At 38.2% G+C, this 16,816-nt stretch overlaps 1 protein-coding gene across 5 annotated transcripts in view; it reads left to right on the top strand.

The window, feature by feature from the left end:
- TFDP2 (transcription factor Dp-2) overlaps positions 1 to 16,816 on the top strand; it is a 182,282-nt gene that overhangs the window by 89,660 nt on the left and 75,806 nt on the right. The window lies entirely within an intron of this gene.

Raw genomic sequence — 16,816 nt, 5'->3', positions numbered from 1 at the left:
GTCAGTTCTTTCTCCAAAAAGCTATTAAATCGAAGCGGAAAACTAAACTGCAACAACTATTAAAAATAAGAGGAAATTATAATTTTATTTATACATACCTATACACATATATATGGGATGCAGCCAAGGCTGTTTATGTGCTTTTATTATTTTAAAATGGAATAAAGGGAGGGGTGCCTCGGTAGCCCAGTTGGTTGAGCATGCAACTCTTTGATTTTAGCTCAGGTCATGATCCCAGGGTCATGAAATCCAGTCCCATGTAGGGCTCCATGTTGAACGTGGAGCCTGCTTAAGATTCTCTCTCTCCCTCTCTCTCTCCCCTGCTGCCCCTCTCCCCCACTCATGCTTTCTCTCTCTCTCTTCAAAATAAAATCTAAAAAATTTTAGATGGAATGAGGGGCAGCCAGGGGCACCTGGCTGGCTCAGTTGGAAGAGCATGCAACTCTTGATCTCAGGGTGGCAAATTCAAGCCTCACATTGGGTGTAGGGATTACTAGAAAAATAAACTTCAAAAAAATAATAATAAAATGGAATGAAACAATGAATTCACCTCCCAAAGTTAAACAAAGGTTAGCAAGAGGAGGAATATATAAATGTAAAGACAAAATTGAGCAAAATCAGAAGATAGAAAAGTGGTAAAACAAAAATCCAGGTAAATTGGCCTGGTAATAAACAAACTCTAGGAAGTCATTTAGTGTAATGTTAGAATATTAGAGGAATCTTTATATAGAATTTTTAAAAATTATCAAATTACCATATAGCAATTATGTTAAAAATTTGAAAATACTGATGAAAGAAATTATTTGGGGGAAATATAAATGATCAAAATTGAATATGTTAACATTAAAGTTTGTTTATTTTGAAAGGAAGGGTGAGGGGCAGAGAGAGAGGGAAAGAGAGAATCCCAAGCAGGCTCTGCACTGTCAGCCTGGAGCCTGACACAGGACTCAAAGCCACAAACTGGTGTCATGATCTGAGCTGAAGCTAAGAGTCGGACACTTAGCTGACTGAGCCATTTACATACCTCTAATCTATTTTTTTAAAGTCTGTTTGGGAAGCCTGGATGGTCAGTTAAGTGTCCAGCTCCTGATTTCTGCCCAGGTCATGATCTCATAGTTCATTAGTTTGAGCCCTGCATTGGACTCTGTACTGACAGCGTGAAGCCTGCTTGGGATTCTCTCTCTCTCTGCCCCTCCCCCCACTCATTCTCTCTCTCTCTCTCTCTCTCTCTCTCTCTCTCTCTCTCTCTCCCCCTCTCTGTCTCTCTCTCTCTCTCTCAAAATAAATAAATAGACTTTTAAAAAAGTCTGTTTTATTATTATTTTTCAGTAAACTCTACACCATCAACATGGGGCTTGAACCCGAGATCAAGAGTCACATGCTGTATTGACTCAGCCAGCCAGGTGCCCCCAAAATTGATTATTTTAAAAAGTAGAAAACTTGAATTCTAATATGTTGGAAGAAATAATAAATATTATTATCCCCAAAACTCATTTTTTTTTTTTTAGAGAGAGAGAAAGAGCATGCAAGCAAGGGAGAGGGGCAGAGGGGGAGAGAGAGAGAGAGAGAGAGAGAGAGAGAGAGAGAGAGAGAAAATCTTAAGCAGGCTGTATGCTCAGCAAGGACCCTGACACAGGGCTTGATCTCACAGACCTGGGATCACAACCTGAACCAAAATCAAGAGTTAGACGCCCAACCGACTGAGCCACCCAGGTTCCCCGCCCCCCGCTTCAAAATCACTTTTAAAAAGACTCTTCTCACAGTGTTAATGGGTAAGCTTTTCTCCTGTTGCTATGAATATATAATTCAGCCGATAAAACATGCAGACTGTAAAACCAAAGGCTTCCATTGCATGAAAAACTAATTTAACTCACATAATAAAATGTAACAGTACAGAAAGTAGCAAACCAATCACACACCTATTAAAGCAAACAACCAAATTATTAGCAAATAAAATTGACATTATCATAAGAGAACTATATAGCATGAACCAGATAGAATTTGTTTCAAGAAAGTATGATAAGAAATTACCGATAATACATTTATATAAGTAGATAAATGGGAGCCATATTTTTGTCTGAAATACTTTACGGGCTACAGTTTTAAAAATTGGGTCACTTTTTAAAAAGTCTCGATGAAGTAGGAATTAAAAGATTAAACTATATATTTTCTAAAAGTCCATCTTTTTTTTTTTTTTTTTTAAGTTTATTTATTTTGAGAGAGAGCAGTGGAGGGGCAGAGAGAGAGAATCCCAAGCAGGCTCCACATTATCAGGGCAGAGCCCAGCTCGGGGCACTAACTCACAAATTGTGAGATCATGACCTGAGCTGAAATCAAGAGTGGGACACCTAGCCAGCTGAGTCACCTAAAAGTCCATCTTCAAGTTAATTAGCCAATATCATGTTAAAAACATTTCCATTAGAAAGAGAATTCCCATTTAAAATAGAAACAAGATAAGAAGGTTCACCGGCACCATTATTATTTATTTGGTTTTCTGTTTTTGTTTTTTTGTTTTGGTTTTTGGTTTTTGGTTTTTTGAGAGATTGCCTGCGCGTTCATGCACAAGTAGCGGGGAGGGACAGAGGAAGGGGGAGAGACAGAATCTTAAGCAGGCTCCACACCCAGCCTGGTGCAGGGCTTGATCTCACAACCTCAAGCTATTGACCTGGGCCACAATCAAGAGTCTGATGCTTAACCAACTCAGCCACCCAGGCACCCATATTTCAGTCATTTTCAAATGTGTCATTTGGTGGCTTTAAGTACATTTTCACTGTTGATGTTTAACCATCTGAGCCACCCAGGCACCCCTCTGTTGCTTTTTTTGTTTGTTTGTTTTTGTTTTAAAAATTTTTTTTCAACGTTTATTTATTTTTGGGACAGAGAGAGACAGAGCATGAACGGGGAGGGGCAGAGAGAGAGAGGGAGACACAGAATCAGAAACAGGCTCCAGGCTCTGAGCCATCAGCCCAGAGCCTGACGCGGGGCTCGAACTCACGGACCGCGAGATCGTGACCTGGCTGAAGTCGGATGCTCAACCGACTGCGCCACCCAGGCGCCCTTGTTTTTTTTTTTAAGTCAGGTTTATTGAGGTAACTACATGCAGTAAAGTTTACTCGTTTCTGTTTTTTGTATGTTATATATAATGAGCCCTGCAACCTTGTGAAACTCACTAGTTTACTAAAATTTATTACTTTTGCTAGCTTTTTAAAATAGATTTGGAGTGTCTGTGCCAGCCAGCATTCCTTGGATAGACACCATGTGCTCATAATGTAATATCCTTTTTTATCTATTGCTGTATCATTTGCTAACATTTTGTTAAGAATCTTTTTTATAGTGGTAAAATATACATAACATAAAATTTACTATTTCAACCATTTTCTTTTTGAACTTTATTTATTTATTTTGAAAGAGGGAGAGAGAGAGAGCACATATGTGGGAATATGTGAGCGGGGGAGAGGCCAAGAGAGAGGGAGAGAGAGAATCCCAAGCAGGCTCAATGCTGAATAGCATCTTGATGCAGGGTTCAGTCTCACAAACTGTGACATCATGACCTGAGTTGAAATCAAGAGTCAAACTAATGGACTGAGCCACCCAGGTGCCCCTATCTTCAAGTTTATAATTTGGTGGCTTTAAGTACGTTCACATTGTTGTGCAACTATCACCACTATCCATCACCATTTTTCTCATCATCCCAAACAGAAACTCCATACCAATGAAATAATAATTCCCTATTCCCCCTTTTCTGGCCGCTAGTAACCATTGGGTCTCATTTTTTGTCTTTATGAATTTGATTATTCTAGGTAACTTATGTAAGTGGAGATATATGTTATTTGTTCTTTGGCTTATTGTACTTAGCATAATATTTTCAAGGTTTGTCTAATTATAGCATGTATCAGAATTTCCTTCCTTTTTAAGGCTTAATTAACTGGTTTTTTGCAACTGTGTTCAAGAAGGATATTGGTTTGGAATTTCTTGTAATTTATTTGTTTGGTTTTGTATCTGGTTAGTTACAAAATGAGTTGGAAAATGAGTTGGAAAATGTTTTCTACCCCTCTGTTTTCTGGAAGAGTTTGTATAATATTAGATTAGTTTTTCCATAATTGTTTGGTAGAAATTGCCATTGAAGACCTTTGGGCCTAGAGTTTTCTTTGTGGTGAAGTTTTAAACTGGGAATTAAATTTCTGTAATAGGTATGGGGCTATTCAGGTTGTCTGTTTTTTTTGGTTTTGGGGGTTTCTTTTGTTTGTTTGTTTTTTCTTTTTGAGTGAGCTCTGGTAGTTTGTATCCTTCAGTGAATTTGGAAATGTGTTGTTTAATTGGGAATTTTCCAGAAATCTTTGTTATTGATTTCTAATTTAATTCTTTTGTGATCAGAGACCATCCTTTGTTTTACAGTTTTGAAGTTTGCTTCAAGATCTGTCATATGGCGTATATCAGTTAATGTTCCAAGTGTACTGAAAAGATTGTGGATTTTGCAGATGTTGAATGGAGTGTTCTATAAATATTAATGATGCCAGCTTGATTGCTAGTGTTTCTCAGATTTTCCATATCTTTTTTTAAAATTAAAAAAAAATGTTTATTTTTTGAGAGAGACAGAGTGCAAGCAGGAGAGGGGCAGAGAGAGAGGGAGACACAGCATCTGAAAGCAAGCTCCAGGTTCCGAGCTGCCAGCACAGAGCCAAGCATGGGGCTGGAACCCATGAACTCCAAGGTCATGACCTGAGCCAAAGCAGACACCTAACTGACTGAACTGCCTAGGTGCCCCCAGAATCTCTGTATCTTTATTTTGTGTCCACTTGTTCTGTTGATTACTGAGAGAACAATGTTGGTCTCCAGTTTTAATGGTGCCTTTTCTATTTCTTCTTTGAGTTGTCACTTTCTTACATATATTTTGAAACTCTGTTGTTGGGTACATGCACAGTCAGGATTGTTATATGTTATTTTGTTTTTTTTTGTGCTGTTTTCTCATAGCATTATGTAATACCCATGTTTATCCCTGGTAACAGTGCTTGTTCTGGGAATCTATGAATTTTAATTAGGGTCTCTAGATAAGTTATATTCAATGTAATTATTGAGATGTTGGATTTAAATCTGCCATATTGCTAACAATAAATTTCATATTAAAAAAATAAATAAATGTCATATTTCTTGTTTTTTTTTTTTTTCTTCCTGTGTGTCCCTTCTGTTCTCTATTCCTTTCCTTTTTTTCCCCCTTTATTTATTTTGGATAAATTAGGTATTTTTATTGTGATTCCATTTTATTTCTACTTTCTACTTTGCTGATTTGTTATACCTCGTTTTAATTTTTTTTTTTTTTTTAGTGTTTGCACTAAGGTTTACAGAGTACATCTTTAAGTTACCACAGTCTCTTTCTTTTTAAAAAATTTTTTTAAGTTTTATTTATTTATTTTGAGAGCAAGAGAGAATAAGCAAGGGAGGGGCAGAGAGAGAGGGAGATAGAGGATCCGAAGTGGGTTCTTTGCTCTCAGTGTGGAGCCCGATGCGGGGCTTGAACCCACAAATTGTGAGATCATGACCTGAGCTCAAGTCAAAAATTGGATGCTTAACCATCCAGTTAAGCCACCCAAGTGCCCCTGTCACAGTCTACTTTCAAAGAATGTTACCATACCATGTATACTTCCTTTTCTACTCTCTTATCTTTTGTGCATTGTTAGCATACATTTTGTTTTTACATTATTACAACCCTATAATACATTGTTAGTGTTTTGGTTTATATTCTCAGTTATCTCTTAAAGTGATTAAAGATTAAAGAGAGGAAGAAATTTTTGTCCAGTCTAATAATGAGAAAGTTGAAATAGTTATTTTAAAGCCCTTGTCTTATGTTTCTAAAATCTGGGTCATATATAAGTCTGTTTCAATTGATTGATTGATCTCTTGCAATTGTTTTTTCCCCCCTATTGTAGGTGTGTTACAGTTTTAATGCCAGACATTTCATATAAAAGAACAGTGGAGATTGAAGTAAATAGTACCTATGCCTGGAAATGGGCACACTTCTTTTGTTAGGCCATTTGTTTATGGGATTGAGGTAGTCAGTCAGAAGTTGAGCTAGGTTTAGGTTCTAGTATTGCTGTGATTATGTTCAGTGTGCGTCAAGGGAAGAAAGAGGTTGAACCTTCAAGAAAAATGTTGGTCTTTAGAAAGGGAAAATAATTCTTTTTTAATTAATTAGTTAATTAATTAATTCATTAATTCTTGAGAGAGAAAAGGTGGGGAGGTACAGAGAGAGAGGGAGACAAAATGCCAAGCAGGTTCTGCACTGTCATCACAAGAGCCCGATGCGGGGCTCGAACTCATGAACTGTGAGATCATGACCTGAGCTGAAATCAAGAGACAGATGCTTAACCAACTGAGCCACCCAGGTGCCCTAGAAATAATTCTTAATACTGCATAATGGTAGTAGAGTTTGTCTTATGGCCAGACCTATTCAAGTCATGTGTGACTCTTAAGAGAATAGGGTAGGTGTAAATTTTTATGAAACAACAAAACAATTAGCTTTTAAAATATAATTTCATGAGAGTGATCTTATTAACTCACTAGCAGTACTGTCTATGTGTATCCCTTATAGGGTAATATAATATAGTAAGGGAGCAAAATATTCTTCCTTATTTCAGAAAAGGCAAAACTTGAAACTTTGGCATCTCATAGACTACCAGTGTTCCCACAGAGGAAGGGGGAGGTGATCTGTTCCTAATGGAGGCAGCATTACTCAGCAATACTTACTAGGAATGAGCTTTTAATGAAGCCACGTAAAAGACTAAAGTGGTGTTTCTTAGCTTCGATACACACTAAAATCATCTGATTCCTTTAGAGCCATATTTATGCCTTAGTCCTGCCCTCAGTGATTCAGATGGAGTTGCTCTGAGGTGTGACTTGGATGTAAGTTTCCTAGTCGATTCTAATATGCAGCCAGGGCTGGGGATCACTGCTCTAGAGGCTCACAGAAGTCCGTGTGGGCTATTGGAGACTTTGTAAGGTCTGGAATATTTGTATTAGCAGATGAAGGAAATACCAAGTGATATTTAAGTTACTATTATTGCTGTGATATACAGAAAAAGCAATTGTTTTTCTTTTTTTTTTTTTTAACATTTATTTATTTTTGAGACAGAGACAGAGCATGAACAGGGGAGGGTCAGAGACAGAGGGAGACACAGAATCTGAAGCAGGCTCCAGGCTCTGAGCTGTCAGCACAGAGCCTGACACATGCCTCGAACTCACGATCATGACCGTGAGATCATGACCTGAGCCAAAGTCAGACACTTAACCGACTGAGCCACCTAGGGACCCCCAGATTTTGGTTTCTAATACTATTCTCTAAGACTCCTTAGAAAAATAGCTAATGTAGGGGCACCTGGGTGGCTCAATCAGTTAAGTGTCCAGCTCTTGATATCAGCTCAGGTCATTATCTCAAGTCTCATGGGATCCAGCCCCGAGTTGGGCTCTGTGCTACCTGGAGCCTGCTTGAGATTCTTTCCCTCTCGCTCTGCCTCTCCCCCACTCGCACTCTCACACTCTCTCTCTAAAATAAAATTTTAAAAAATAAAAGTAAAATAGAAAAATAGCTAATCTAGGTTTGGGGCAGGAAATACACAAGATGAAGCTGGAGTGCCTTATCATACCAGAAAGTAAGGAAGTGCTACCAAAAAAAGTGGATCCTGCAGAGCGACACAGGAGCCAACTTGAAAAAGTTCCCAGTGGCCAAAAGTGGAGCAATTTGAGCAGCAAAATAAATAGGGCGATGTTGGATTTTAACCTAAGGTATGAAATAAAAATACGTGAGGGGCGCCTCGGTGGCTCCATCAGTTAAGTGTCCAACTTCCACTCAGGTCATGATCTCATGGTTCATGAGTTTGAGCCCCACACTGGGCTCTCTGCTGTCAGCACAGAGCCTGCTTCAGATCCTCTGTCTCTGTCTCTGTCTCTCTCTCTCTCTGTCCCTCCCCCGTCCAAAAAACAAATAAACATTAAAAAAATAAAAATACATGAGTACATACTCATATAAATAGTGATTGAATAAATAAGTGAGGGAGAAGAGACAAGTCTCCATACAGAATTCCAAATAATTTACTTAGACACTGATTGAGACACTTCTCCCTCAAGGAGGTAGAGTGTAAACTCTCCAACCCTGCCTTGAATATGGGCTGCACTTAGTGTGGTGTTTCCAAATTGTAGTTTATGGGAACAAAGGGTGGAGGTGGGAGAGTAACTTTATGGTGGAGACACCTAGAAAAATAGCCCTAGCCAGTTGATCCTCAAAGTTCACTTTCTCAGCCATAAGTCATGTTGATAGCAGGTGCCCTTGATATGATGTGATGACATCTTCTTCCCTATAACTCATAACCCTAGTCTAACAATGAGAAAAAATCAGACAAACCCATATTGAGTGGCATTGTACAAAATGCCTAATACTTCTCAAAACTGTCAAGGCCATCAAAACCAAGGCAGATTTGAGAAACTTCACAAACCAGCAGAGGCTTAGTAAACATAACTACATATAAAACAAATAAATACATTAAATATTGGCATTATAAGAAAAAAACAGAGTAGCAGTATGGAAAATTCACAAAAGAAATGTAAATGGATAATAAAAATATAAACATGTATTCAACCGGACCAGTAATCAAAATGAAAATTTATTTTATTTTATTTTAATTTTTTTTTTTACATTTATTTATTTTTGAGAGACAGAGAGAGACAGCATGAGCAGGGGAGGGGCCCAGAGAGGAAGAGACACAGAATCAGAAGCAGGCTCCAGGCTCCGAGCTGTCAGCCCAGAGCCCGATGCGGGGCTCGAACCCACGAACTGTGAGATCATGACCTGAGCCAAAGTCTGACGCTTTAACCAACTGAGCTACCCAGGCGCCCCAAAATGCAAATTTAAATAACAAAAGCCAATGTTTGCCAGTCAGTTCAGCAAAGATTTTGCTGTTTTGTTGTTGTTAATACCCACCTTGGGGTAGTAGAGGATGGTCTAGGGACTCAGAGTGATACAACCTCTCTGGAGGATAATTTGCTCAGTGCCTATCAAAAATCTTCAAAATAGGCAAAGTCTGGCTCAGATTTTCTCTTCTGTGGATTTATCCTGATTAAAGAAGATCTGTGGGAAGATTTTGGCAAAGAATATTTACCACAGCATCGTTGATGAGAATGAAAAATTGGAAGCAGTTAGATAATTAGTTGAGCATTGTGACACTGTTGTATCATGGTATTCTATAGATGTTACAAACTAAATAATTTATTATATTAAAAAAATTAAACCAGCATGGATATAGCATGATCACTCCCCCTGCTTTTTTTAGAAAAAGAAAAATATGTAGCATAGGAAAAGACTTGATATATGTATGTAAAACATTAATTATAATTATTTCTGGGTGTTTTAATTACGTATTTTCTGTTTTTCTGCAATGTGCATGTCCAAATTTTGAACATCATATAAAAAGTTATTTCAAAAAAAATCTTTTTTCCTCTGTCAAATTAACAAAAGTTTCTTTAAAATTTTGACCTTGTTGGCAAAAGTGTGGGAAATTGGTATCTTCATATCATATCCACTTCTTTTTTTTGTTTGTTTATTTATTTTTGAGAGAGAGACAGAGCACAAACAGGGGAGGGGCAAAGAGAGAGAGAGAGGGAGACACAGAATCCAAAGCAGGCTCCAGGCTCTAAGCTGTGAGCACAGAGCCCGACATGGGACTTGAAGTCACGAACTGCAATATCATGACCTGAGCCAAAATTGGATGTTTAACTGACTGGGCCAGCCAGGCACCTCTTCTTATCCACTTCTTAGTCTACTTGTATTTATTCTCATCTTCTTATCTATTTCTTATTCTTCATATCTACTTCTGTTAGGAGTGTCAGTATAAGTCCTCCGAGAAGCAAATAGCAAATTGGTAATACACATCAAACTCCTGAAAACAGTTGATATGCTTTCACCTAGTAAAAACCCTTCTGAGAGTTTGTCATTAGAAAAAAATTAAAGATTTGAGGGGCACCTGGGTGACTCAGCCAGTTGAGCGTCTGACTCTTAATCTTGGCTCAGGTTGTGATCTCACGGTCATGGGATCGAGCCCCATGTCAGGCTCCATGCTGGGTGTGGAGTCTGCTGAAGATTCTCTCCCTCTATTCTTCTGCCTCTCTCCTTTGCTCACACACACAGTCTCTCTGTCTCTCTCTCTCAAATAAAAATAAAATAATACAAAAAAATAAAATAAAAAATAAGAGATTTGAGTGTAGAAGTGTTTACTACATAATTATGTATAATGGCAAAATATAGAGACTGTGTAAATATCCACTTATAGGGAAATAAAATATGACACATCTGCACAGTGGAATATTGTACATTCATGATGTGTTTTAGAGAATATTTGTTGAGGTCTGATAATCCTTGTGTTTCTTTTTAGACTTCTCAGAATGGCATCCATAATCCTGATTCATTCCCCATGTTCTTTGCTGTAGCCTCAGACAAGAAAATAAGAAATAGTTTCCTTCTACTATTTTGTGCAAAAGATAAAAATTAGTCAGTTACTTTTCTTCTAGAGCCGATCCCTCATGTGAATTTTATTTGGCTTCCTCAGTTTATTTGCTTTACTTTTAAGATTATAGGTGTTATGTGAGCCTTTTCACGGTTCTGTGCTGCCTGAAATGCTCCTCTCCCTGCTTTTACCATGTTGACACCTCCTCATCCTCCAGGTTGCAGCTTAAATATCACCTCCTTCAGAGAGACCTTCCTAGAACACTTTGTCTAAAGAACACACGTGGAATATCACTTCCCAGCTCTCTGATACCACTAGTTTCTTTCCTAGTAATGGATGTAGTTGGCATTTTCATATTTGCTTGCTTGTGTATAGTGTTTCCTCCATTAAACTGTAACTTCCTGAGGCTAAGGATTATATTTTTTCCTTCTCCAGTGTATTTTTAGATCCCTTGCTTAAGGCTGGCATAACAGTTAGTGAACAGTTAGTAAATATGCATAGAATGAATGAACTGGCTTAATTTTACATCTCATCAAGAATTTATCACGTAATTTGGGGCACCTGGGTGGCTCAGTTCATTCAGCGTCTAACTCTTAATTTAGGCTCAGGTCATGATCATGTTTGAACCCCGCATCAGCCTCTGCACTGACAGCGTAGAGCCTGCTTAGGATTCCCTCTCTCCCTCTCCCTCTCTCTCTCTCTCTCTCTCTCTCTCTGTCTCTCTCTGCCCCTCCCCAGCTCACTCTCTCTCTTTCTCTCTCAAAATAAATAAACTAAAAAAAAAAAAAAAAAAACAGAATCGTCATGTAATTAATGTAGATTGTACCAAAATTATTTTTATAACACATTGATCTTAGCTGTCCTGGTCTTGATATTTTAATGTATTTAATGTTGAATATAGAGGTAGGAGGTTGGGTTAGACTCAAGAAGTAAAAGAAGCTCTTATAATAGAGGTGGAGCTACTAATGGATGCAGAGGAGTGGGTAGACTGAAGAAGTAAAGCAGAGGAGAAAAGACATTTTCACAAGACTGTTGTATGTGTTTTTTAAAAAGTAGACTTTATTTTATCAGCAAAGTTTTAGGTTCATAGTAAAATTAAGGGGAAGGTGCAGATTTCCCATATGCCCTCTGCTCCTGTTCCTACATTTTTTTTTTAATTTTTAAAACATATTTATTTTGAGAGAGTGTGCGCACAAGTGGGGGGGGCAGAGAGAGAGGGAGAGAGAGAATCCCAAGCAGCCTCCGTGCTGACAGCGTGGAGCCAGAGCCCAACACAGAGCTGAGTCTCACAAACTGTGAAATCATGACCTAAGCCAAAATCAAGAGTCAGTCACTTGACCAACTGAGCCACCCAGCGCCTCTTGTTCTTTTTTTTTTTAATGTTTTTATTAGAGTAAAATAGACATAATATAAAACTTATCCTGTTAGCCATTTTTAAAGATTCCATTCAGTGGTACCGAATGCATTCATAGTGTTGTGCCACCATCATACCATCCATCTCCATAATTTTTCATCTTGCAAAACTGAACTCTTTACCCATTAAATAGTAACTCTCCATTCTCCCCTCCCTAAGCCCCTGACAGCCACAATTCTGCTTTATATCTCTATGATTTTGACAACTCTAAGTAGTCATGTAAGTAGAATCCTACAATGTGTCTCTATGTGACATAGTGTACTGTCCTTAAGGTTCATCTGTGTTGTAGCATGTCTCAGAATTTTCTTCCTTTTTTTTTTAATGTTTATTTAATTTTGGGACAAAGAGCACAAGTGGGGAGGGGCAGAGAGAGAGGGGGTCAGAGAATCCCAAAGTGGGCTCCATGCTGATAGCAGAGAGCCCAATGGGCTCGAACTCACGAAGTGCAAGATCATGACCTGAGCTGAAGTAGGATACTTAACAGACTGAGCCACCCAGGCACCCCGAATTTTCTTCCTTTTTAAGGCTGAGTAATATTCTATTGTATGTATTTACTACATTATGCTTATCATTTGTGCATCAGTGGACACATGGGGTTCTTCTGTGTTTTAGCCATTATGAATAATGCTGCTAAGAACATGGAAGTATAAATGTCTCTATTAAGCCCTGCTTTCAATTCTTTTGATTATATACCTGGAGGTGGAGTTGACCCAGTGGAATCATATGGTAATCCTGTTTTTAATTTCTTGAGGTGTCAACATTCTGATTTCCATAGTAGCTGTACATTTTACATTGCATCAACAGTGCTCAAAGAATCCAATTTCCGCACATCCTCGTCAACACTTATTTTCTGTTGTTTTGATAGTAGCCATCCTAATGCTTATGAGGTGATACCTCATTATAATTTTAATTTGCATTTCCCTAGAGATTGGAGATATTGAAATCTTTTCATGTGCATATTGGCTATTTGTATATTTTCTTTGGAAAAATGGTTATTTAAGTCCTTTGTCCATTTTTGAATCAGGTTGTTTGGTTTTTTGTTGTGGTTAAGTTTTAGGTAGAAGATAAGGTTTGATACCTTCTAAGATAGAAGATAATGGGCCAAATCAAGGAAAATTTAGATTACTGTTTTAAGTAGTTTGCTGTTATTGTCTAGACCAGAGATGTTTAATAGAACTTTCCATGATGATGGAAATGTTCTGTATCTGCAAGCCGTTAGCCACATGTGGCTGTTGAGGACCCAACATGTATATAGTGCAACTGACAAATTGAGTTTTGCATTTTATTTAACTTTAATCAATTTAAATTTAAATAGCCACATGTGGCTTAAGGCTACCACTATTTTTGATAGAGTAATCCGGAGGTCATCAGTTGTATTTATTTCTTTCATTTTTAAACCAGGAAAATGATGTGTGGTTTAGGAAAAACACTGGAAACAATGTGGGCATTTGAATGGTGAGGAAGAGACAAGAATAGAAAATCACTTTCTATTTTGGATGAATATGCCTTTAATGAGAATGGGGAACATAGGAGGATGAGCTGATTTGGGAAGGTAGACATGGCATTCACTACTGCAGAAATTGACTTGAGAGTGTGGGACATAGAGACAGAGATGTCCAGTAGGCAGTTATAAATAAGAGTTTAGAGTAGAGCAGAATAGGAAAGCCTAGAGGTAGAAGTATAAATTTTCATTGTCATCTACAGAGTGGTGATAAAGCCAGAGAAATAGCTAATACCCTTTAAAGAGGGAATGCAAATCTTAAAGAAACAAGCATCAAGAATAGGTCCTTGAAAAACATCTATATTTAAAAGGTGGGAAGAGGAAAAGGACCAAGTGAAGGTGAAGTTACTTTACCACAAGGTGTTTTTAAGCAACTATCACTTATCCCTGCAAGAGGTAGCAGGAACCCTTTGCATTAGATGTAGTTCTCATCAGGAAGATTAGACATTTTATTTCAAAAGGTGATTCAGTATAAGAAATTAGCATAGGTGATTTCCATTCCCTCACAGTATGGATCTGATAGGTAGTTATTTTAGCAGGAATAGGCAAATAAAAACTATTATTGTGCTATCATAGTATCATTTCTGCTTATAGAATCACAAAGGGATCTATAAAATGTGGTTGATATTTCATCAAGTTACCAATAAGCATAGCAAACTCTAGTCTGAATGAATTAGCTTATAAACCTGAGGGAAGGAATCCCTAGCCCCATTTGGTGTTTTCTAGATATTTAGTAGTTATAAATGATACAATGCTTAAGTGGATTTTCTAAGTAAGATTAAGGAGAAATTGTTTGAGACGACCCACACAAGATGCATTTTCTTATGCTGGTAGGAAGACTCCTAATTCCCCCCCAGTGTGTGATACAGTCATAAGGGAACACAGAAGCTACTAATTGTGCTGCCTGCCTAAAGGCTTGGGAGTAGATCAAAGGGCAGTGTAAGTGAAGTTCTGGGGACTGGATAAAGAAGGGGCACTGGCAATGAAGGCAAATAGGGAGCAGAAACATGGAGGAATAGGAATAGGCTTAAGGTCACATCTATGGAGTAGATATGGGGGTTCTAGGGAGCAGATCAGTTTGTTGCCTAGCTCAGTGCCTGATATAGAAGTACTTAATAAGTGATTCTTGAAGGAAAGAATGAGTGATGGTTAGGGAAAAGAAAACTCGCTTCTGCAGGAGCCATTCCTGACGAAATCCTGCTTTGGCTCCACCTTATCTCACCCATGACTTGACTTCAGTCATCGCATGTCTTCCTGACCTTGGGATGCTGTTAGATTTATTGTTAGAACACATGCTAAGTATGTGAATATTCCAGGTAGTTTATATTTGAACTTTAAATCATCGTCCATCTCTAGAGGTGAGACAGAGGGAGGGAGGAATACTCTATTTGGAAGTATGATGAGTGTATCTGAGTGCTGAGAAGTTTAATTTCCTTTTGTTTTAAGACTATACCAGAATAGGTGTGACGGTATGTAGCCCTTGAATATCCTGGCCTTGAGTGACATGTGCAAGACTTCTGGCTGATTTGACAGGGTAGAGGTGTACACTTATTTTCTGTGTCTCACTGGTTTACAGTAAGACAATCAAGAATGATGAGAATGAGGGGCGCCTGGGTGGCGCAGTCGGTTAAGCGTCCGACTTCAGCCCGGTCACGATCTCGCGGTCCGTGAGTTCGAGCCCCGCGTCAGGCTCTGGGCTGATGGCTCAGAGCCTGGAGCCTGTTTCCGATTCTGTGTCTCCCTCTCTCTCTGCCCCTCCCCCGTTCATGCTCTGTCTCTGTCCCAAAAATAAATAAACGTTGAAAAAAAAAATTAAAAAATAAAATAAAATAAAAAAAGAATGATGAGAAGGAGAGTTTAAAGTTATTTCCACACACACAAAACTGATGGGATGCTATGTAATTTCCAAGATTCTTTTTTTATTCAGACTGCTCTAAAATCAGGTAATCCACAAAAAGTTACTGTATAGAATTTTTTGAATGATTCTTTTACTCAAATACAGTGACCTCACATTTGATAGCAAAAACAGGTTTTATTTTATTATTATTTTTATTCATTTATTTTTTAAACTTTTTGTTTGAGAGAGAGACAGAGAGACAGAGTACGAGTGGGGAAGAGGCTGAGAGAGAGAGGAAGACACAGAATCTGAAGCAGGGTCCCGGCACTGAGCTATCAGCTCAGAGCCTGACGCAGGGCTCCAACCCACGAACCACGAGATCATGACCTGAGCCGAAGTCTGACGCTTAGCCAACTGAGCCACCCAGGTGCCCTGCAAAAACAGATTTTAGACTCTGAAAAGGTATAGGGCCGTATAGGTTGTGTTTTCAGTTTAAGCTATTATGTAATTGCAACCCAAGTTAATTAATACCCTCGTGCATGTAAGTGTAATAATACATGGTGCATAGTCTGCAGAGATGGACTAAGGAAAAGCTCTTTTTGATCTATTTAATTTACTATATATCTGTTTGAAGGTCTAATAGGCACTGTTTTAGACACTAAGGATGTAACACTGAAGAAAGCACAGAATCCTTGCCCTTCCTGAAGCTGTTGTCAAGACATACTTTCAGAGGGGACTATTTCAGATTAGATGGGAACTAATCAAAGAAGCAGAGAGCTATCTTAGTCTATCTAGGAGAGTTGTACATTCAGGGAACTGAAATATAAACTAATAAGCTCACTGAAGATAAGGATTTTTGTTTGGCTTTTGTCTGTTGTGTTCACTGCTATATCCTCAGAGCTCCAAGTAGTGCTTGGCTCATAATAGGCATTAAGTAAATGTATGTCATTGTTCAAAGTGTTTATTGATTTCAATTTGTATAATCATACACATGTACTTTAGTAAATGATTTTTACATCTAGCTAACTGAAAATTTTATCTCAGTTACTTTATTTCTATGTTTGTTACTTACTTTTAGTTTCCCCTTGTGCCCACATGTCAGGATGCAGAAAAAGCTTATTAATATTAATAGTCATACGGTGATCTTATATTGCAAAGGGTAGATTTAGAAAGGAACTTCAGAGGTCATCTTTTGTTTAGCTTCCTGCCTAGGAAAAACCGAGTAAGATGATTAGGTATATATTTTTAATTAATCATTTTTAAAACTAGGATAACATAATTGGGTTCTCTTGAGAAAATGGACAAAGGTACTTAACCCTAGATACAAAGATACTAACCTGAAAAATTTGGAACTTCTAACTGTGTGGGAAAGTGAAAAAAAATGGAGCACAACTAAGCTGCTCTTTGTTGATATCAGAAATGGGCCTGTCATTCATTTTGGCATTGAAACATAGCCTCCTATCTCAGGGGGCAGGACCAGGACTTTTTTTTTTTTTTTTTTCCCCTCCCAGAGGAGCTAGACAGTTACTACAGGTTGAAAAGCCCCAGCCAGTTTTTCAAGAGTCTCTCCTCCCCGG

The sequence above is a fragment of the Herpailurus yagouaroundi genome, unplaced genomic scaffold (assembly GCF_014898765.1).
Source record: "Herpailurus yagouaroundi ecotype Mexico unplaced genomic scaffold, PumYag 159, whole genome shotgun sequence".
NCBI classification, from domain to species: Eukaryota; Metazoa; Chordata; class Mammalia; order Carnivora; family Felidae; genus Herpailurus; species Herpailurus yagouaroundi.
Note: the sequence above shows the minus strand (reverse complement) of the source record. Positions and strands in the feature narration are given on the sequence as shown.